Below are 24,269 nucleotides of genomic sequence, written 5' to 3'. Positions count from 1 at the left end.
TCTCCTGTATCGTGTGTGTTCATTGCAACATTACAAAGCATCTCCTGTATTGTGTGTGTTCATTGCAACATTACAAAGCATCTCCTGTATTGTGTGCTCATTGCAACATTACAAAGCATCTCCTGTATCGTGTGTGCTCATTGCAACATTACAAAGCATCTCCTGTATTGTTTGATCACTACAACATTACAAAGCATCTCCTGTTTTGTGTGTGTTCACTGCAACATTACAAAGCATCTCCTGTATCGTGTGTGCACATTGCAACATTACAAAGCATCTCCTGTATCGTGTGTGTTCTCATTGCAACATTACAAAGCATCTCCTGTATTGTGTGCTCATTGCAACATTACAAAGCATCTCCTGTATCGTGTGTGCTCATTGCAACATTACAAAGCATCTCCTGTATTGTTTGATCACTGCAACATTACAAAGCATCTCCTGTTTTGTGTGTGTTCACTGCAACATTACAAAGCATCTCCTGTATCGTGTGTGCACATTGCAACATTACAAAGCATCTCCTGTATCGTGTGTGTTCTCATTGCAACATTACAAAGCATCTCCTGTATTGTGTGCTCATTGCAACATTACAAAGCATCTCCTGTATCGTGTGTGCACATTGCAACATTACAAAGCATCTCCTGTATCGTGTGTGTTCACTGCAACATTACAAAGCATCTCCTGTATCGTGTGTGCACATTGCAACATTACAAAGCATCTCCTGTATTGTTTGTGTTCACTGCAACATTACAAAGCATCTCCTGTATCGTGTGTGCACATTGCAACATTACAAAGCATCTCCTGTATCGTGTGTGTTCTCATTGCAACATTACAAAGCATCTCCTGTATTGTTTGATCACTGCAACATTACAAAGCACTCCTGTATTGTTTGATCACTGCAACATTACAAAGCATCTCCTGTAATGTGTGCTCATTGCAACATTACAAAGCATCTCCTGTAATGTGTGCTCATTGCAACATTACAAAGCATCTCCTGTTTTGTGTGTGCTCATTGCAACATTACAAAGCATCTCCTGTATCGTGTGTGTTCATTGCAACATTACAAAGCATCTCCTGTATTGTGTGTGTTCACTGCAACATTACAAAGCATCTCCTGTATCGTGTGTGTTCTCATTGCAACATTACAATGCATCTCCTGTATTGTTTGATCACTGCAACATTACAAAGCACTCCTGTATTGTTTGATCACTGCAACATTACAAAGCATCTCCTGTATCGTGTGTGTTCATTGCAACATTACAAAGCATCTCCTGTAATGTGTGCTCATTGCAACATTACAAAGCATCTCCTGTTTTGTGTGTGCTCATTGCAACATTACAAAGCATCTCCTGTATCGTGTGTGTTCATTGCAACATTACAAAGCATCTCCTGTATTGTGTGCTCATTGCAACATTACAAAGCATCTCCTGTATTGTGTGTGTTCACTGCAAAATTACAAAGCACTCCTGTATTGTTTGATCACTGCAACATTACAAAGCATCTCCTGTATCGTGTGTGTTCATTGCAACATTACAAAGCACTCCTGTATTGTTTGATCACTGCAACATTACAAAGCATCTCCTGTATCGTGTGTGCACATTGCAACATTACAAAGCATCTCCTGTATCGTGTGTGTTCATTGCAACATTACAAAGCATCTCCTGTATCTTGTGTGTTCTCATTGCAACATTACAAAGCTCTCCTGTATTGTTTGATCACTGCAACATTACAAAGCATCTCCTGTATCGTGTGTGTTCTCATTGCAACATTACAAAGCATCTCCTGTATCGTGTGTGCACATTGAAACATTCCAAAGCATCTCCTGTATTGTTTGATCTTTGCAACATTACAAAGCATCTCCTGTATTGTGTGTGCACATTGCAACATTACAAAGCATCTCCTGTATCGTGTGTGCACATTGCAACATTACAAAGCATCTCCTGTATCGTGTGTGTTCATTGCAACATTACAAAGCATCTCCTGTATTGTGTGTGTTCACTGCAACATTACAAAGCATCTCCTGTATCGTGTGTGCACATTGCAACATTACAAAGCATCTCCTGTATTGTTTGTGTTCACTGCAACATTACAAAGCATCTCCTGTATCGTGTGTGCACATTGCAACATTACAAAGCATCTCCTGTATCGTGTGTGTTCTCATTGCAACATTACAAAGCATCTCCTTTATCGTGTGTGTTCTCATTGCAACATTACAAAGCATCTCCTGTATTGTTTGATCACTGCAACATTACAAAGCACTCCTGTATTGTTTGATCACTGCAACATTACAAAGCATCTCCTGTATTGTGTGTGCTCATTGCAACATTACAAAGCATCTCCTGTATCGTGTGTGTTCATTGCAACATTACAAAGCATCTCCTGTATTGTGTGCTCATTGCAACATTACAAAGCATCTCCTGTATCATGTGTGTTCATTGCAACATTACAAAGCATCTCCTGTATTGTGTGTTTTCACTGCAACATTACAAAGCATCTCCTGTATCGTGTGTGTTCTCATCGCAACATTACAAAGCATCTCCTGTATTGTTTGATCACTGCAACATTACAAAGCACTCCTGTATTGTTTGATCACTGCAACATTACAAAGCATCTCCTGTATTGTGTGTGCTCATTGCAACATTACAAAGCATCTCCTGCATCGTGTGTGTTCATTGCAACATTACAAAGCATCTCCTGTATTGTTTGATCACTGCAACATTACAAAGCATCTCCTGTATCGTGTGTGTTCATTGCAACATTACAAAGCATCTCCTGTATTGTGTGTGTTCATTGCAACATTACAAAGCATCTCCTGTATTGTGTGCTCATTGCAACATTACAAAGCATCTCCTGTATCGTGTGTGCTCATTGCAACATTACAAAGCATCTCCTGTATTGTTTGATCACTACAACATTACAAAGCATCTCCTGTTTTGTGTGTGTTCACTGCAACATTACAAAGCATCTCCTGTATCGTGTGTGCACATTGCAACATTACAAAGCATCTCCTGTATCGTGTGTGTTCTCATTGCAACATTACAAAGCATCTCCTGTATTGTGTGCTCATTGCAACATTACAAAGCATCTCCTGTATCGTGTGTGCTCATTGCAACATTACAAAGCATCTCCTGTATTGTTTGATCACTGCAACATTACAAAGCATCTCCTGTTTTGTGTGTGTTCACTGCAACATTACAAAGCATCTCCTGTATCGTGTGTGCACATTGCAACATTACAAAGCATCTCCTGTATCGTGTGTGTTCTCATTGCAACATTACAAAGCATCTCCTGTATTGTGTGCTCATTGCAACATTACAAAGCATCTCCTGTATCGTGTGTGCTCATTGCAACGTTACAAAGCATCTCCTGTATCGTGTGTGTTCACTGCAACATTACAAAGCATCTCCTGTATCGTGTGTGCACATTGCAACATTACAAAGCATCTCCTGTATTGTTTGTGTTCACTGCAACATTACAAAGCATCTCCTGTATCGTGTGTGCACATTGCAACATTACAAAGCATCTCCTGTATCGTGTGTGTTCTCATTGCAACATTACAAAGCATCTCCTGTATTGTTTGATCACTGCAACATTACAAAGCACTCCTGTATTGTTTGATCACTGCAACATTACAAAGCATCTCCTGTATTGTGTGTGCTCATTGCAACATTACAAAGCATCTCCTGTATCGTGTGTGTTCATTGCAACATTACAAAGCATCTCCTGTATTGTGTGCTCATTGCAACATTACAAAGCATCTCCTGTATCATGTGTGTTCATTGCAACATTACAAAGCATCTCCTGTATTGTGTGTGTTCACTGCAACATTACAAAGCATCTCCTGTATCGTGTGTGTTCTCATTGCAACATTACAATGCATCTCCTGTATTGTTTGATCACTGCAACATTACAAAGCACTCCTGTATTGTTTGATCACTGCAACATTACAAAGCATCTCCTGTATCGTGTGTGTTCATTGCAACATTACAAAGCATCTCCTGTAATGTGTGCTCATTGCAACATTACAAAGCATCTCCTGTATCGTGTGTGCACATTGCAACATTACAAAGCATCTCCTGTATCGTGTGTGTTCTCATTGCAACATTACAAAGCATCTCCTGTATTGTGTGCTCATTGCAACATTACAAAGCATCTCCTGTATCGTGTGTGCACATTGCAACATTACAAAGCATCTCCTGTATCGTGTGTGTTCACTGCAACATTACAAAGCATCTCCTGTATCGTGTGTGCACATTGCAACATTACAAAGCATCTCCTGTATTGTTTGTGTTCACTGCAACATTACAAAGCATCTCCTGTATCGTGTGTGCACATTGCAACATTACAAAGCATCTCCTGTATCGTGTGTGTTCTCATTGCAACATTACAAAGCATCTCCTGTATTGTTTGATCACTGCAACATTACAAAGCACTCCTGTATTGTTTGATCACTGCAACATTACAAAGCATCTCCTGTATTGTGTGTGCTCATTGCAACATTACAAAGCATCTCCTGTAATGTGTGCTCATTGCAACATTACAAAGCATCTCCTGTTTTGTGTGTGCTCATTGCAACATTACAAAGCATCTCCTGTATCGTGTGTGTTCATTGCAACATTACAAAGCATCTCCTGTATTGTGTGTGTTCACTGCAACATTACAAAGCATCTCCTGTATCGTGTGTGTTCTCATTGCAACATTACAATGCATCTCCTGTATTGTTTGATCACTGCAACATTACAAAGCACTCCTGTATTGTTTGATCACTGCAACATTACAAAGCATCTCCTGTATCGTGTGTGTTCATTGCAACATTACAAAGCATCTCCTGTAATGTGTGCTCATTGCAACATTACAAAGCATCTCCTGTTTTGTGTGTGCTCATTGCAACATTACAAAGCATCTCCTGTATCGTGTGTGTTCATTGCAACATTACAAAGCATCTCCTGTATTGTGTGCTCATTGCAACATTACAAAGCATCTCCTGTATTGTGTGTGTTCACTGCAAAATTACAATGCACTCCTGTATTGTTTGATCACTGCAACATTACAAAGCATCTCCTGTATCGTGTGTGTTCATTGCAACATTACAAAGCACTCCTGTATTGTTTGATCACTGCAACATTACAAAGCATCTCCTGTATCGTGTGTGCACATTGCAACATTACAAAGCATCTCCTGTATCGTGTGTGTTCATTGCAACATTACAAAGCATCTCCTGTATCTTGTGTGTTCTCATTGCAACATTACAAAGCTCTCCTGTATTGTTTGATCACTGCAACATTACAAAGCATCTCCTGTATCGTGTGTGTTCTCATTGCAACATTACAAAGCATCTCCTGTATCGTGTGTGCACATTGAAACATTCCAAAGCATCTCCTGTATTGTTTGATCTTTGCAACATTACAAAGCATCTCCTGTATTGTTTGATCACTGCAACATTACAAAGCATCTCCTGTTTTGTGTGTGTTCACTGCAACATTACAAAGCATCTCCTGTATCGTGTGTGTTCATTGCAACATTACAAAGCATCTCCTGTATTGTGTGTGTTCACTGCAACATTACAAAGCATCTCCTGTATCGTGTGTGCACATTGCAACATTACAAAGCATCTCCTGTATTGTTTGTGTTCACTGCAACATTACAAAGCATCTCCTGTATCGTGTGTGCACATTGCAACATTACAAAGCATCTCCTGTATCGTGTGTGTTCTCATTGCAACATTACAAAGCATCTCCTTTATCGTGTGTGTTCTCATTGCAACATTACAAAGCATCTCCTGTATTGTTTGATCACTGCAACATTACAAAGCACTCCTGTATTGTTTGATCACTGCAACATTACAAAGCATCTCCTGTATTGTGTGTGCTCATTGCAACATTACAAAGCATCTCCTGTATCGTGTGTGTTCATTGCAACATTACAAAGCATCTCCTGTATTGTGTGCTCATTGCAACATTACAAAGCATCTCCTGTATCATGTGTGTTAATTGCAACATTACAAAGCATCTCCTGTATTGTGTGTTTTCACTGCAACATTACAAAGCATCTCCTGTATCGTGTGTGTTCTCATCGCAACATTACAAAGCATCTCCTGTATTGTTTGATCACTGCAACATTACAAAGCACTCCTGTATTGTTTGATCACTGCAACATTACAAAGCATCTCCTGTATTGTGTGTGCTCATTGCAACATTACAAAGCATTTCCTGTATCGTGTGTGTTCATTGCAACATTACAAAGCATCTCCTGTATTGTTTGATCACTGCAACATTACAAAGCATCTCCTGTATCGTGTGTGTTCATTGCAACATTACAAAGCATCTCCTGTATTGTGTGTTTTCATTGCAACATTACAAAGCATCTCCTGTATTGTGTGCTCATTGCAACATTACAAAGCATCTCCTGTATCGTGTGTGCTCATTGCAACATTACAAAGCATCTCCTGTATTGTTTGATCACTACAACATTACAAAGCATCTCCTGTTTTGTGTGTGTTCACTGCAACATTACAAAGCATCTCCTGTATCGTGTGTGCACATTGCAACATTACAAAGCATCTCCTGTATCGTGTGTGTTCTCATTGCAACATTACAAAGCATCTCCTGTATTGTGTGCTCATTGCAACATTACAAAGCATCTCCTGTATCGTGTGTGCTCATTGCAACATTACAAAGCATCTCCTGTATTGTTTGATCACTGCAACATTACAAAGCATCTCCTGTTTTGTGTGTGTTCACTGCAACATTACAAAGCATCTCCTGTATCGTGTGTGCACATTGCAACATTACAAAGCATCTCCTGTATTGTTTGATCACTGCAACATTACAAAGCATCTCCTGTTTTGTGTGTGTTCACTGCAACATTACAAAGCATCTCCTGTATCGTGTGTGCACATTGCAACATTACAAAGCATCTCCTGTATCGTGTGTGTTCTCATTGCAACATTACAAAGCATCTCCTGTATTGTGTGCTCATTGCAACATTACAAAGCATCTCCTGTATCGTGTGTGCTCATTGCAACGTTACAAAGCATCTCCTGTATCGTGTGTGTTCACTGCAACATTACAAAGCATCTCCTGTATCGTGTGTGCACATTGCAACATTACAAAGCATCTCCTGTATTGTTTGTGTTCACTGCAACATTACAAAGCATCTCCTGTATCGTGTGTGCACATTGCAACATTACAAAGCATCTCCTGTATCGTGTGTGTTCTCATTGCAACATTACAAAGCATCTCCTGTATTGTTTGATCACTGCAACATTACAAAGCACTCCTGTATTGTTTGATCACTGCAACATTACAAAGCATCTCCTGTATTGTGTGTGCTCATTGCAACATTACAAAGCATCTCCTGTATCGTGTGTGTTCATTGCAACATTACAAAGCATCTCCTGTATTGTGTGCTCATTGCAACATTACAAAGCATCTCCTGTATCATGTGTGTTCATTGCAACATTACAAAGCATCTCCTGTATTGTGTGTGTTCACTGCAACATTACAAAGCATCTCCTGTATCGTGTGTGTTCTCATTGCAACATTACAATGCATCTCCTGTATTGTTTGATCACTGCAACATTACAAAGCACTCCTGTATTGTTTGATCACTGCAACATTACAAAGCATCTCCTGTATCGTGTGTGTTCATTGCAACATTACAAAGCATCTCCTGTAATGTGTGCTCATTGCAACATTACAAAGCATCTCCTGTATTGTGTGTGCTCATTGCAACATTACAAAGCATCTCCTGTATCGTGTGTGTTCATTGCAACATTACAAAGCATCTCCTGTATTGTGTGCTCATTGCAACATTACAAAGCATCTCCTGTATCGTGTGTGTACATTGCAACATTACAAAGCATCTCCTGTATCGTGTGTGTTCTCATTGCAACATTACAAAGCTCTCCTGTATTGTTTGATCACTGCAACATTACAAAGCATCTACTGTATCGTGTGTGTTCATTGCAACATTACAAAGCATCTCCTGTATCGTGTGTGCACATTGCAACATTACGAAGCATCTCCTGTATCGTGTGTGTTCATTGCAACATTACAAAGCATCTCCTGTATCTTGTGTGTTCTCATTGCAACATTACAAAGCTCTCCTGTATTGTTTGATCACTGCAACATTACAAAGCATCTACTGTATCGTGTGTGTTCATTGAAACATTACAAAGCATCTCCTGTATCGTGTGTGCACATTGCAACATTACAAAGCATCTCCTGTATTGTTTGATCACTGCAACATTACAAAGCACTCCTGTATTGTTTGATCACTGCAACATTACAAAGCATCTCCTGTATCGTGTGTGTTCATTGCAACATTACAAAGCATCTCCTGTAATGTGTGCTCATTGCAACATTACAAAGCATCTCCTGTATTGTGTGTGCTCATTGCAACATTACAAAGCATCTCCTGTATCGTGTGTGTTCATTGCAACATTACAAAGCATCTCCTGTATTGTGTGCTCATTGCAACATTACAAAGCATCTCCTGTATCGTGTGTGTACATTGCAACATTACAAAGCATCTCCTGTATCGTGTGTGTTCTCATTGCAACATTACAAAGCTCTCCTGTATTGTTTGATCACTGCAACATTACAAAGCATCTACTGTATCGTGTGTGTTCATTGCAACATTACAAAGCATCTCCTGTATCGTGTGTGCACATTGCAACATTACGAAGCATCTCCTGTATCGTGTGTGTTCATTGCAACATTACAAAGCATCTCCTGTATCTTGTGTGTTCTCATTGCAACATTACAAAGCTCTCCTGTATTGTTTGATCACTGCAACATTACAAAGCATCTACTGTATCGTGTGTGTTCATTGAAACATTACAAAGCATCTCCTGTATCGTGTGTGCACATTGCAACATTACAAAGCATCTCCTGTATCGTGTGTGTTCATTGCAACATTACAAAGCATCTCCTGTATCGTGTGTGTTCTCATTGCAACATTACAAAGCATCTCCTGTATTGTGTGTGTTCACTGCAACATTACAAAGCACTCCTGTATTGTTTGATCACTGCAACATTACAAAGCATCTCCTGTATCGTGTGTGTTCATTGCAACATTAAAAAGCATCTCCTGTATCGTGTGTGTTCATTGCAACATTACAAAGCATCTCCTGTATCTTGTGTGTTCTCATTGCAACATTACAAAGCTCTCCTGTATTGTTTGATCACTGCAACATTACAAAGCATCTCCTGTATCGTGTGTGTTCTCATTGCAACATTACAAAGCATCTTCTGTATCGTGTGTGCACATTGAAACATTCCAAAGCATCTCCTGTATTGTTTGATCTTTGCAACATTACAAAGCCTCTCCTGTATTGTGTGTGCACATTGCAACATTACAAAGCATCTCCTGTATCGTGTGTGCACATTGCAACATTACAAAGCATCTCCTGTATCGTGTGTGTTCATTGCAACATTACAAAGCATCTCCTGTATTGTTTGTGTTCACTGCAACATTACAAAGCATCTCCTGTATCGTGTGTGCACATTGCAACATTACAAAGCATCTCCTGTATCGTGTGTGTTCTCATTGCAACATTACAAAGCATCTCCTGTATCGTGTGTGTTCTCATTGCAACATTACAAAGCATCTCCTGTATTGTTTGATCACTGCAACATTACAAAGCACTCCTGTATTGTTTGATCACTGCAACATTACAAAGCATCTCCTGTATTGTGTGTGCTCATTGCAACATTACAAAGCATCTCCTGTATCGTGTGTGTTCATTGCAACATTACAAAGCATCTCCTGTATTGTGTGCTCATTGCAACATTACAAAGCATCTCCTGTATCATGTGTGTTCATTGCAACATTACAAAGCATCTCCTGTATTGTGTGTGTTCACTGCAACATTACAAAGCATCTCCTGTATCGTGTGTGTTCTCATTGCAACATTACAATGCATCTCCTGTATTGTTTGATCACTGCAACATTACAAAGCACTCCTGTATTGTTTGATCACTGCAACATTACAAAGCATCTCCTGTATCGTGTGTGTTCATTGCAACATTACAAAGCATCTCCTGTAATGTGTGCTCATTGCAACATTACAAAGCATCTCCTGTATTGTGTGTGCTCATTGCAACATTACAAAGCATCTCCTGTATCGTGTGTGTTCATTGCAACATTACAAAGCATCTCCTGTATTGTGTGCTCATTGCAACATTACAAAGCATCTCCTGTATCGTGTGTGTACATTGCAACATTACAAAGCATCTCCTGTATCGTGTGTGTTCTCATTGCAACATTACAAAGCTCTCCTGTATTGTTTGATCACTGCAACATTACAAAGCATCTACTGTATCGTGTGTGTTCATTGCAACATTACAAAGCATCTCCTGTATCGTGTGTGCACATTGCAACATTACAAAGCATCTCCTGTATCGTGTGTGTTCATTGCAACATTACAAAGCATCTCCTGTATCTTGTGTGTTCTCATTGTAACATTACAAAGCTCTCCTGTATTGTTTGATCACTGCAACATTACAAAGCATCTACTGTATCGTGTGTGTTCATTGAAACATTACAAAGCATCTCCTGTATCGTGTGTGCACATTGCAACATTACAAAGCATCTCCTGTATCGTGTGTGTTCATTGCAACATTACAAAGCATCTCCTGTATCGTGTGTGTTCTCATTGCAACATTACAAAGCATCTCCTGTATTGTGTGTGTTCACTGCAACATTATAAAGCACTCCTGTATTGTTTGATCACTGCAACATTACAAAGCATCTCCTGTATCGTGTGTGTTCATTGCAACATTAAAAAGCATCTCCTGTATCGTGTGTGTTCATTGCAACATTACAAAGCATCTCCTGTATCTTGTGTGTTCTCATTGCAACATTACAAAGCTCTCCTGTATTGTTTGATCACTGCAACATTACAAAGCATCTCCTGTATCGTGTGTGTTCTCATTGCAACATTACAAAGCATCTTCTGTATCGTGTGTGCACATTGAAACATTCCAAAGCATCTCCTGTATTGTTTGATCTTTGCAACATTACAAAGCCTCTCCTGTATTGTGTGTGCACATTGCAACATTACAAAGCATCTCCTGTATCGTGTGTGCACATTGCAACATTACAAAGCATCTCCTGTATCGTGTGTGTTCATTGCAACATTACAAAGCATCTCCTGTATTGTTTGTGTTCACTGCAACATTACAAAGCATCTCCTGTATCGTGTGTGCACATTGCAACATTACAAAGCATCTCCTGTATCGTGTGTGTTCTCATTGCAACATTACAAAGCATCTCCTGTATCGTGTGTGTTCTCATTGCAACATTACAAAGCATCTCCTGTATTGTTTGATCACTGCAACATTACAAAGCACTCCTGTATTGTTTGATCACTGCAACATTACAAAGCATCTCCTGTATTGTGTGTGCTCATTGCAACATTACAAAGCATCTCCTGTATCGTGTGTGTTCATTGCAACATTACAAAGCATCTCCTGTATTGTGTGCTCATTGCAACATTACAAAGCATCTCCTGTATCATGTGTGTTCATTGCAACATTACAAAGCATCTCCTGTATTGTATGTTTTCACTGCAACATTACAAAGCATCTCCTGTATCGTGTGTGTTCTCATCGCAACATTACAAAGCATCTCCTGTATTGTTTGATCACTGCAACATTACAAAGCACTCCTGTATTGTTTGATCACTGCAACATTACAAAGCATCTCCTGTATTGTGTGTGCTCATTGCAACATTACAAAGCATCTCCTGTATCGTGTGTGTTCATTGCAACATTACAAAGCATCTCCTGTATTGTGTGCTCATTGCAACATTACAAAGCATCTCCTGTATCGTGTGTGCTCATTGCAACATTACAAAGCATCTCCTGTATCGTGTGTGTTCATTGCAACATTACAAAGCATCTCCTGTATTGTGTGCTCATTGCAACATTACAAAGCATCTCCTGTATCGTGTGTGCTCATTGCAACATTACAAAGCATCTCCTGTATTGTTTGATCACTACAACATTACAAAGCATCTCCTGTTTTGTGTGTGTTCACTGCAACATTACAAAGCATCTCCTGTATCGTGTGTGCACATTGCAACATTACAAAGCATCTCCTGTATCGTGTGTGTTCTCATTGCAACATTACAAAGCATCTCCTGTATTGTGTGCTCATTGCAACATTACAAAGCATCTCCTGTATCGTGTGTGCTCATTGCAACATTACAAAGCATCTCCTGTATTGTTTGATCACTGCAACATTACAAAGCATCTCCTGTTTTGTGTGTGTTCACTGCAACATTACAAAGCATCTCCTGTATCGTGTGTGCACATTGCAACATTACAAAGCATCTCCTGTATCGTGTTTGTTCTCATTACAACATTACAAAGCATCTCCTGTATTGTGTGCTCATTGCAACATTACAAAGCATCTCCTGTATCGTGTGTGCACATTGCAACATTACAAAGCATCTCCTGTATCGTGTGTGTTCACTGCAACATTACAAAGCATCTCCTGTATCGTGTGTGCACATTGCAACATTACAAAGCATCTCCTGTATTGTTTGTGTTCACTGCAACATTACAAAGCATCTCCTGTATCGTGTGTGCACATTGCAACATTACAAAGCATCTCCTGTATCGTGTGTGTTCTCATTGCAACATTACAAAGCATCTCCTGTATTGTTTGATCACTGCAACATTACAAAGCACTCCTGTATTGTTTGATCACTGCAACATTACAAAGCATCTCCTGTATTGTGTGTGCTCATTGCAACATTACAAAGCATCTCCTGTATCGTGTGTGTTCATTGCAACATTACAAAGCATCTCCTGTATTGTGTGCTCATTGCAACATTACAAAGCATCTCCTGTATCGTGTGTGTTCATTGCAACATTACAAAGCATCTCCTGTATTGTGTGTGTTCACTGCAACATTACAAAGCATCTCCTGTATCGTGTGTGTTCTCATTGCAACATTACAATGCATCTCCTGTATTGTTTGATCACTGCAACATTACAAAGCATCTCCTGTTTTGTGTGTGTTCACTGCAACATTACAAAGCATCTCCTGTATCGTAGTGTGCACATTGCAACATTACAAAGCATCTCCTGTATCGTGTGTGTTCTCATTGCAACATTACAAAGCATCTCCTGTATTGTGTGCTCATTGCAACATTACAAAGCATCTCCTGTATCGTGTGTGCACATTGCAACATTACAAAGCATCTCCTGTATCGTGTGTGTTCACTGCAACATTACAAAGCATCTCCTGTATCGTGTGTGCACATTGCAACATACAAAGCATCTCCTGTATTGTGTTCACTGCAACATTACAAAGCATCTCCTGTATCGTGTGTGCACATTGCAACATTACAAAGCATCTCCTGTATCGTGTGTGTTCTCATTGCAACATTACAAAGCATCTCCTGTATCGTGTGTGTTCATTGCAACATTACAAAGCATCTCCTGTATTGTGTGTGTTCACTGCAACATTACAAAGCATCTCCTGTATCGTGTGTGCACATTGCAACATTACAAAGCATCTCCTGTATCGTGTTCATTGCAACATTACAAAGCATCTCCTGTATTGTTTGATCACTGCAACATTACAAAGCATCTCCTGTATCGTGTGTGCACATTGCAACATTACAAAGCATCTCCTGTATCGTGTGTGTTCATTGCAACATTACAAAGCATCTCCTGTATCGTGTGTGTTCTCATTGCAACATTACAAAGCATCTCCTGTATTGTGTGTGTTCACTGCAACATTACAAAGCACTCCTGTATTGTTTGATCACTGCAACATTACAAAGCATCTCCTGTATCGTGTGTGTTCATTGCAACATTACAAAGCACTCCTGTATTGTTTGATCACTGCAACATTACAAAGCATCTCCTGTATCGTGTGTGTTCAGTGCAACATTACAAAGCATCTCCTGTATCGTGTGTGTTCTCATTGCAACATTACAAAGCTCTCCTGTATTGTTTTATCACTGCAACATTACAAAGCATCTCCTGTATCGTGTGTGTTCTCATTGCAACATTACAAAGCTCTCCTGTATTGTGTGTGCTCATTGCAACATTACAAAGCATCTCCTGTATCGTGTGTGTTCATTGCAACATTACAAAGCATCTCCTGTATTGTGTGCTCATTGCAACATTACAAAGCATCTCCTGTATCGTGTGTGTACATTGCAACATTACAAAGCATCTCCTGTATCGTGTGTGTTCTCATTGCAACATTACAAAGCTCTCCTGTATTGTTTGATCACTGCAACATTACAAAGCATCTCCTGTATCGTGTGTGTTCATTGCAACTTTACAAAGCATCTCCTGTATCGTGTGTGCACATTGAAACATTACAAAGCATCTCCTGTATCGTGTGTGCACATTGAAACATTCCAAAGCATCTCCTGTATTGTTTGATCTTTACAACATTACAAAGCATCTCCTGTATTGTGTGTGCACATTGCAACATTACAAAGCATCTCCTGTATCGTGTGTGCACATTGCAACATTACAAAGCATCTCCTGTATCGTGTGTGTTCATTGCAACATTACAAAGCATCTCCTGTATCGTGTGTGCACATTGAAACATTCCAAAGCATCTCCTGTATTGTTTGATCTTTGCAACATTACAAAGCATCTCCTGTATTGTGTGTGCACATTGCAACATTACAAAGCATCTCCTGTATCGTGTGTGCACATTGCAACATTACAAAGCATCTCCTGTATCGTGTGTGTTCTCATTGCAACATTACAAAGCATCTCCTGTATTGTGTGTGTTCATTGCAACATTACAAAGCATCTCCTGTATTGTGTGTGTTCATTGCAACATTACAAAGCATCTCCTGTATCGTGTTCATTGCAACATTACAAAGCATCTCCTGTATTGTTTGATCACTGCAACATTACAAAGCATCTCCTGTATCGTGTGTGCACATTGCAACATTACAAAGCATCTCCTGTATCGTGTGTGTTCATTGCAACATTACAAAGCATCTCCTGTATCGTGTGTGTTCATTGCAACATTACAAAGCATCTCCTGTATTGTGTGTGTTCACTGCAACATTACAAAGCATCTCCTGTATCGTGTGTGCACATTGCAACATTACAAAGCATCTCCTGTATTGTTTGTGTTCACTGCAACATTACAAAGCATCTCCTGTATCGTGTGTGTTCATTGCAACATTACAAAGCATCTCCTGTATCGTGTGTGTACATTGCAACATTACAAAGCATCTCCTGTATCGTGTGTGTTCTCATTGCAACATTACAAAGCATCTCCTGTATTGTTTGATCACTGCAACATTACAAAGCACTCCTGTATTGTTTGATCACTGCAACATTACAAAGCATCTCCTGTATTGTGTGTGCTCATTGCAACATTACAAAGCATCTCCTGTATCGTGTGTGTGTTCATTGCAACATTACAAAGCATCTCCTGTATTGTGTGCTCATTGCAACATTACAAAGCATCTCCTGTATCATGTGTGTTCATTGCAACATTACAAAGCATCTCCTGTATTGTGTGTGTTCACTGCAACATTACAAAGCATCTCCTGTATCGTGTGTGCACATTGCAACATTACAAAGCATCTCCTGTATCGTGTGTGTTCTCATTGCAACATTACAAAGCATCTCCTGTATTGTGTGTGTTCACTGCAACATTACAAAGCATCTCCTGTATCGTGTGTGTTCATTGCAACATTGCAAAGCACTCCTGTATTGTTTGATCACTGCAACATTACAAAGCATCTCCTGTATCGTGTGTGCACATTGCAACATTACAAAGCATCTCCTGTATCGTGTGTGTTCATTGCAACATTACAAAGCATATCCTGTATCGTGTGTGTTCACATTGCAACATTACAAAGCATCTCCTGTATCGTGTGTGTTCACATTGCAACATTACAAAGCATCTCCTGTATCGTGTGTGTTCATTGCAACATTACAAAGCATCTCCTGTATCGTGTGTGTTCTCATTGCAACATTACAAAGTTCTCCTGTATTGTGTGCACATTGCAACATTACAAAGCATCTCCTGTATCGTGTGTGTTCATTGCAACATTACAAAGCATCTCCTGTATCGTGTGTGTTCATTGCAACATTACAAAGCATCTCCTGTATCGTGTGTGCACATTGCAACATTACAAAGCATCTCCTGTATCGTGTGTGTTCTCATTGCAACATTACAAAGTTCTCCTGTATTGTGTGCACATTGCAACATTACAAAGCATCTCCTGTATCGTGTGTGTTCATTGCAACATTACAAAGCATCTCCTGTATCGTGTGTGTTCTCATTGCAACATTACAAAGCTCTCCTGTATTGTTTTATCACTGCAACATTACAAAGCATCTCCTGTATCGTGTGTGTTCTCATTGCAACATTACAAAGCATCTCCTGTATTGTGTGTGTTCACTGCAACATTACAAAGCACTCCTGTATTGTTTGATCACTGCAACATTACAAAGCATCTCCTGTATCGTGTGTGTTCATTGCAACATTACAAAGCATCTCCTGTATCGTGTGTGTTCATTGCAACATTACAAAGCATCTCCTGTATCGTGTGTTCATTGCAACATTACAAAGCATCTCCTGTATTGTGTGCACATTGCAACATTACAAAGCATCTCCTGTATTGTGTGTGTTCATTGCAAAATTACAAAGCACTCCTGTATTGTTTGATCACTGCAACATTACAAAGCATCTCCTGTATCGTGTGTGCACATTGCAACATTACAAAGCATCTCCTGTATTGTGTGTGTTCATTGAAACATTATAAAGCATCTCCTGTATCGTGTGTGCACATTGCAACATTACTAAGCATCTCCTGTATTGTGTGCACATTGCAACATTACAAAGCATCTACTGTATTGTGTGCACATTGCAACATTACAAAGCATCTCCTGTATCGTGTGTGCACATTGCAACATTACAAAGCATCTCCTGTATCGTGTGTGTTCATTGCAACATTACAAAGCATCTCCTGTATCGTGTGTGCACATTGCAACATTACAAAGCATCTCCTGTATCGTGTGTGCACATTGCAACATTACAAAGCATCTCCTGTATTGTGTGCACATTGCAACATTACAAAGCATCTCCTGTATTGTGTATTCATTGCAACATTACAAAGCATCTCCTGTATTGTGTGCACATTGCAACATTACAAAGCATCTCCTGTAGTGTGTGTTCATTGCAACATTACAAAGCATCTCCTGTATCGTGTGCACATTGCAACATTAACAAAGCATCTCCTGTATTGTGTGCACATTGCAACATTACAAAGCATCTCCTGTATTGTGTGCACATTGCAAAATTACAAAGCATCTCCTGTATCGTGTGTGCACATTGCAACATTACAAAGCATCTCTTGTATTGTGTGTTCATTGCAACATTACAAAGCATCTCCTGTATTGTGTGCACATTGCAACATTACAAAGCATCTCCTGTATCGTGTGTGTTTATTGCAACATTACAAAGCATCTCCTGTATCGTGTGCACATTGCAACATTACAAAGCATCTCCTGTATTGTGTGCACATTGCAACATTACAAAGCATCTCCTGTATTGTGTGCACATTGCAACATTACAAAGCATCTCCTGTATCGTGTTGTGCACATTGCAACATTACAAAGCATCTCCTGTATCGTGTGTGCACATTGCAACATTACAAAGCATCTCTTGTATTGTTGTGTGTTCATTGCAACATTACAAAGCATCTCCTGTATTGTGTGCACATTGCAACATTACAAAGCATCTCCTGTATCGTGTGTGGTTATTGCAACATTACAAAGCATCTCCTGTATTGTGTGATCACTGCAACATTACAAAGCATCTCTGTATTGTGTTCATTGCAACATTACAAAGCATCTCCTGTATTGTGTGCTCATTGCAACATTACAAAACATCTCCTGTATCGTGTGTGCACATTGCAACATTACAAAGCATCTCCTGTATTGTGTGCACATTGCAACATTACAAAGCATCTCCTGTATTGTGTTCATTGAAATATTACAAAGAAGAACAGGACACATGAAACATTTAACAGTCATTTCCTGTGTCCGTAATATTTTAAAATCAATATGAATATTGTTTGTTGGTTTCACCATTGCTCTGTGCATTAAATACCTGTACATACCAAAACTTTGAGGATCACTGCTGCTGATAGAGTTTAAAGCTGCATGATTTGTGGATTAAAAGACTTCTCTTCTCCTAGAGAGGCAGCACACATAGTGGAGCAGAGCAGTAAAGAAACATACAGTTAAAGTGTAAAATCAATGCAAAGTTTATTTTTGTCTTCTGAATAGTGAAAATGTGTTAAGCTGTTGTGTTTTAATTGCATAATATACACTTTTTTATAGAATGCAATTGACACAAATATATATTAAGCATTTAACATTCTATTTTAGATGGCAAATGGCTATTTATATGTTGTTTATTGCCAATAGACTTAGCTGTGCTTTTTAATATGCAAACTGAAAATGTCTGAATTGCAACACAATGCAAAGAGATTCTACGTCTTAATAAATTCATGAAAAAAAAACAAAACAATAAAAGCAATACTACATTGTTTGTGTGTATAAGGTTTCTCATCTTGCTATTTGATGTAAAACAAAATCCCTGAGTCGTGGGTCTGGCTTGTTCTCAGCTGCGTCCCCAGTGGGTAAAAAGCCCAGCTCAGGACACTGGAAATGCAGCTGAACTCACACACTGAGAACAAGCAGACAGCAGAGAAGACTGAGCCCACACTCCAGGGCTTACATCATGATACACTAGCAAAGGAATTCCATTTCTCATTTCATGAAGACTGAGCCACACTCCAGGGCTTACATCATGAGACACTAGCAAAGGAATTCCATTTCTCATTTCATGAAGACTGAGCCCACACTCCAGGGCTTACATCATGATACACTAGCAAAGGAATTCCATGACACAGAGAAGACTGAAGACTGAGCCCACACTCCAGGGTCTTACATCATGAGACACTAGCAAAGGAATTCCATTTCTCATTTCATGAAGATCTGAGCAAACACTCCAGGGCTTACATCATGATACACTAGCAAAGGAATTCCATTTCTCATTTCATGAAGACTGAGCCCACACTCCAGGGCTTACATCATGATACACTAGCAAAGGAATTCCATTTCTCATTTCATGAAGACTGAGCCCACACTCCAGGGCTTACTTCATGATACACTAGAAAAGGAATTCCATGACACAGAGGGAATTCCATTTCTCATTTCATGAAGACTGAGCCCACACTCCAGGGCTTACATCATGATACACTAGCAAAGGAATTCCACAATACACAGTAAAGAATATTTCTATTTCTTCACTTCATGAAACCAACATTATCAAACCTGCAGCAGCATGACAAGCTTGTATTTGTAAATGTCTTCCTTGGGTTGGTTCATGAAAACGATACAGGAACTCAAACTTCATTTCAATGAATCCCTGATCTAAATAGCCAAGCCTGCCTCATCATGTTCTGTCTCATCACTAATGATAGCAAAACTAACTAAAAAAACACAAGCAAACAATCCAGATGTTACCCTAAAGGAATAACCGGCTAATGGTGATTCCACAAAAGCACCAGCTCTCTTACTGTCAAACAGTCTGAGGCAACTTCATTCTGCAGATGATTCCACTATAGAAATATATACAGCGACTAATGTTTGTGTCCATAAAGTACACATATACTGTATAAACTACAGCTGTGTAGTACTTGTGGAAATGTTTCGGCGATGAATGCAAATTTAGTGAATTGCTTTTGCTTATAAAGCTTGCATGTTTACAGTATAGTAAGAGTATATAGCTCTGCCATTGTGGGGCTGTCATAATAATTGCACATACAGCAGTCTGCCCATTCACACATGATATAAATTGTACTCAATACCATTACACTGAAGCAGGACTCCAGTATACAACCACAAGCTTGGAGTTCTCAGCAAAGCAGATTCATTCATTCAAAACCAAAACAGCACTTGCTCCAGTGCAAAGTTTGCACCACTTGAAATAAAAAAAAAAATTAAAAAAATGCACTAGACTGTTTCAGCTTGTGTTTGTGGTGCAAGAGTTTAGAGGCCATTCTAGTTAGATGAAAGCACACACTGCTGCCACAAACATGAAAATTATTCTTAGTTTTAGTTTCTTTTAAAACCATTCACTTCTGTATCTTATAATGCACTCAATGACATTGGCACAGTAATATCATTTATAGTTCAAATTAAATAATATTATATACAAAGTATTATATTTATGTTTTTGGCAACTTTGTTTAATGTGTTATAGTTTGTATCACACATATAAGTGTGTGGAGAAAAGTCTTGGCATATATTCCAATGTGTCCCTTCTAAGTAGAATGACCCTGTAACTCTGTCCTAAATCCTCACAGCATGATGAGTGAGATTCATTCCAATTCAGGGGCAGGAGTGGAGCTGAATCCCAGGGCTCTCCAGTTCATTCTGAAAGAATGGGTCTGTCTCCTTCAGTTTGACACGCTCCCCTTCTCAGTGTCTCCTGGATTCAGGCTGGCTCTCACTCCTGGGGACCCCCTTCATTTACTGCAGGTGAGAGATAGAGATACAAGGAATCAGACAGCTCTCCACACATTCAAACAAGCAGGGTGGAGAGGTGAGGGACTGAGATGGATGGAGGAGGGAGGCAGGCTCTAGTGGTCAGAGCTAAAGGACCTAGAGGGGAGGGAGATTGGCTCGATGGTTAGTTTAGGAATTGGAGAGAGGGATGGAGACTGTCCCTGGTGCTTAGAGAAGAGGGACTGGGAGGGAGGAATGAAAAAGTCAATAAAGTAAAGCTTACCTTCCTTTTCTTCTTTGGGAGGACTGTGACATTCATGGCCTCTGCATTATCTGCTGTGGGTTTGCCTGTGAAATGCACCCTGATTAATAGAGGGAGGAGACACAGACAGGAGCGGTTCTAGATTACTCTCCAGCAGTGCTTACAGTTCAGATTACAATATCTCAGGACTGATTAGCTGCTGGGGGAATACAGACCGGCTATTGAGTGAAAGAGAGTTACATTCATAAAAGTACAGTAACTTTCAGGTGCTCGTTATAACATTGATGAAGACTATCCCTGCTTGCTTGAGTTTCTTATAGTTTTTGATGGAGTGTCTGCAGTTAATACGTTGGATGAGCATGTTCCACTGTGGAGGTTGAATATCCCTGGCCACAGTGTATAATGATATCACCAGTGTGTCAGTATCAATGTTAAAGCACTGTCCTGGAGTCATCTTAGTTATGTGTGCTGTGGCATTCCCTTGCTTTCGTGGGTTCAAGTTTAACACAGAATTTTATATTATTGAATTTAAGGACCAACAAGGTCCTTAGCATATGACCAAACATAGGACATGTGAGAGTTATCTTTACTGATCTATTTGTCTTGTTAGAATTACTTTGTATTTACAAACAGATTGTTAGAATGCTGCATGCCACAATTAGGAACTACATGGGAACAAACCTGTGCTCACCACGTATCACTGATGCCCACCAAAATCAAAGAAAACACCTGCAAAATACTGCTGTCATGGAAGATACTGAAGACATCAAGGTGTCTTGTCATATCTTCCAGTTTATATTCATGTGCACTACGAACCAGTTCACTATTTTAAACAAGACACTGTTCTGGTATTATATTTGTAGTGCATGCCAGTCATTTTCTGTAACTTCGGTCAGATCCAGTTTTCAGACATTTAGTTTTTATTTTACACCTTTTAATTGGTATCAGAGTCGTTTTGTAAAACTGATCTTCATTAAATTTTAACTGTGGATATTTTAATATTTTTCGACAGTATTTACATTACTACACGTCATGTCTTAACCACCCGACTCGAGCCTTTCTTCACTCTCGCTTCTCCATTAGCAATGCGCACTCCCTCTTTACAGGTACAAAAAATCTTGAAATGAAATTAATAACACACACAACAAATACAATTTGACTTTAAATGAATTACTTGTAATAATAATAATAATAATAATTAATAATCTTCATTATTATTATTATTATTTATTCTTAGCAGACGCCCTTATCCAGGGCGACTTACAATCGTAAGCAAATACATTTCAAGTGTTACAGTACAAGTAATACAATAAGAGCAAGAAATACAATAACTTTTGTTCAAATATTACAAACCACACAATTCAATAATACAGCAGATAATAGTGATAGTTACATCAGGATATGATTAAATACAAAAGTACTACAGGTTAAATACTTGGCAGATTACAGTATTCTGAAGTACAGGATTAAATGCAGTAAAATAGGGGACAGATAAGAGCAAAATAAAGCACATTTACATGAAGGGTGATAGTGTCCCAGGATACAACAGAGGAGTTCTACAGGTGCTGTTTGAAGAGGTGAGTCTTAAGGAGGCGCCGGAATGTGGTCAGGGACTGGGCAGTCCTGACATCTGTAGGAAGGTCATTCCACACTGCGGAGCAAGGGTGGAGAAGGAGCGGGCTCTGGAGGCAGGGGAGCGTCTTAAATTCTGTTTGGTATGCGCTAGAGCCAATGGGAGCGACTTACCTTGCAACATTGTTACGTAGACTATGCAGGAAGGCAGGCCCGGATACACAGCTCAGCAAAGCTTCTTACAGTCATTTAAAGTCTTTATTAAAACAATGTTTTACTGAACACTATTTTTTCGTTCATAGGCACTATTTTCTGTTCTGAAAGGTTATACCTCAAACTGATAATAAATCTTTAGAAACTACATAGATTTCTCCTTTATTTTTCATAAACGTTTATAAGTACATTTTCAGTTCCATCCTGGTGAATTTAAAACTCTGTGCCTCAATAGAGCTCTCATAGTCATGTCTAAATCCTAAATTCAGAGCAGAGTGTAACAGAGAATGTGTTCTCCTGCATCACACTGCCCCTAATGGATGCAAGAAATACCACACAGAGCAAATGAGGTTCTGTATCTCAGATCTATCATGAGAGAGAGAGAGAGAGAGAGAGGAGAGAGAGGAGAGAGAGAGAGAGAGAGAGAGGAGAGAGAGAGAGAGAGAGAGAGAGAGAGGGAGGGGGGAGAGAGAGAGGGAGGGGGGAGAGAGAGAGAGAGAGAGAGAGAGAGAGAGAGAGGGGAGGGGGGAGAGAGAGAGGGAGGGGGAGAGAGAGAGAGAGAGAGGAGAGAGAGAGATGAGAGAGAGAGAGGGAGAGAGAGAGAGAGAGAGAGAGAGGGAGAGAGAGAGAGAGAGAGAGAGAGAGAGAGAGAGAGAGAGAGAGAGAGAGAGATTTCTTATTTCCACTATGTGTGTGTGAGAGAGAGATTGTTGAAATGGAAAGAGCTTTAAGATATTCTTTTAACCTGTAGTACTTTGTACTTTGTATTTAATCACATCCTGATGTAACTATCACTATTTAATCATATCTTGATGTAACTATCACTATTATCTGCTGTATTATTGAATTTTGGTTTGTCACACTTGTACTTTGCTTGAACAAAAGTTATTGTATTTCTTGCTCTTATTGTATTACTTGTATGTAACACTAGAAATGTATTTGCTTACGATTGTAAGTCGCCCTGGATAAGGGCGTCTGCTAAGAAATAATAATAATAATAATAATAATAATAATAATAATAATAATAATAATAATAATAACCTGTAGGTTAGTTTCACAGCTGAGTTCACAGTATCAGTCTCAGCAGGTTTGACTGTGTTAAATAAACAGACTGTTATGACAATAAGAGAGTAAACACATTATATCAATATTTCCCTGTTTTATACCAGAATTGTTGATAGTGTTTGAATTTAGAGAATTAATTTGCAGCAATTTCTTACCTTTCTTTTTCTTGTTTTGCTTGCTTGTGTCAGTATTACAGTAAATTGGTTCTTCAGTATCTGGAGGGAATTTTAATACAGCAGGAAAAGAGAAAATGCTGTCTTAAAGGGGCTATTTATAGGTCTTAAAGATATTTCTTGAGCAGAGTACACAGCCGGTTTGACTGGTAGAATAAACACACCTGTTAATACAAACAGGACAGTAAACCCTTTGGATCAATAGCTCTCAGTGTATTAGCAGTCAGGGCCCCCCTTGGTGTTCAGGGGTTCCCCACAGACTGCGGGGGTCTTCTGGTTTCAGAGCAGCTCAGCTCCGCAGTCCTCTTGCTCACCAAAGAGCTCAGAGGAGGACACTCTTACACCATGAGAGCCAGGGGGCAGCTGGACATGTGAACTGATATAGAAAACAAGCAGAAGACACTCACACCCTGTCATGGGTTACAATCACTGATCGTTTAGGGGAAGTGTGAC

General features: G+C 39.4%; 1 long non-coding RNA gene across 1 annotated transcript; it reads right to left on the bottom strand.

Moving 5' to 3' along the window:
* Positions 1-20,418: 20,418 nt before the first annotated feature.
* Positions 20,419-23,860, bottom strand: LOC131734969 (uncharacterized). Its single transcript, XR_009327211.1, has 3 exons — positions 23,799-23,860; positions 20,815-20,879; positions 20,419-20,558 (listed from the first exon to the last, which is right to left on the bottom strand). It is a non-coding gene; the product is annotated as an uncharacterized LOC131734969 (long non-coding RNA).
* Between the last annotated feature and the right edge of the window lie 409 nt (positions 23,861-24,269).

The sequence above is a fragment of the Acipenser ruthenus genome, unplaced genomic scaffold (assembly GCF_902713425.1).
Source record: "Acipenser ruthenus unplaced genomic scaffold, fAciRut3.2 maternal haplotype, whole genome shotgun sequence".
NCBI lineage: Eukaryota > Metazoa > Chordata > Actinopteri > Acipenseriformes > Acipenseridae > Acipenser > Acipenser ruthenus.
Note: the sequence above shows the minus strand (reverse complement) of the source record. Positions and strands in the feature narration are given on the sequence as shown.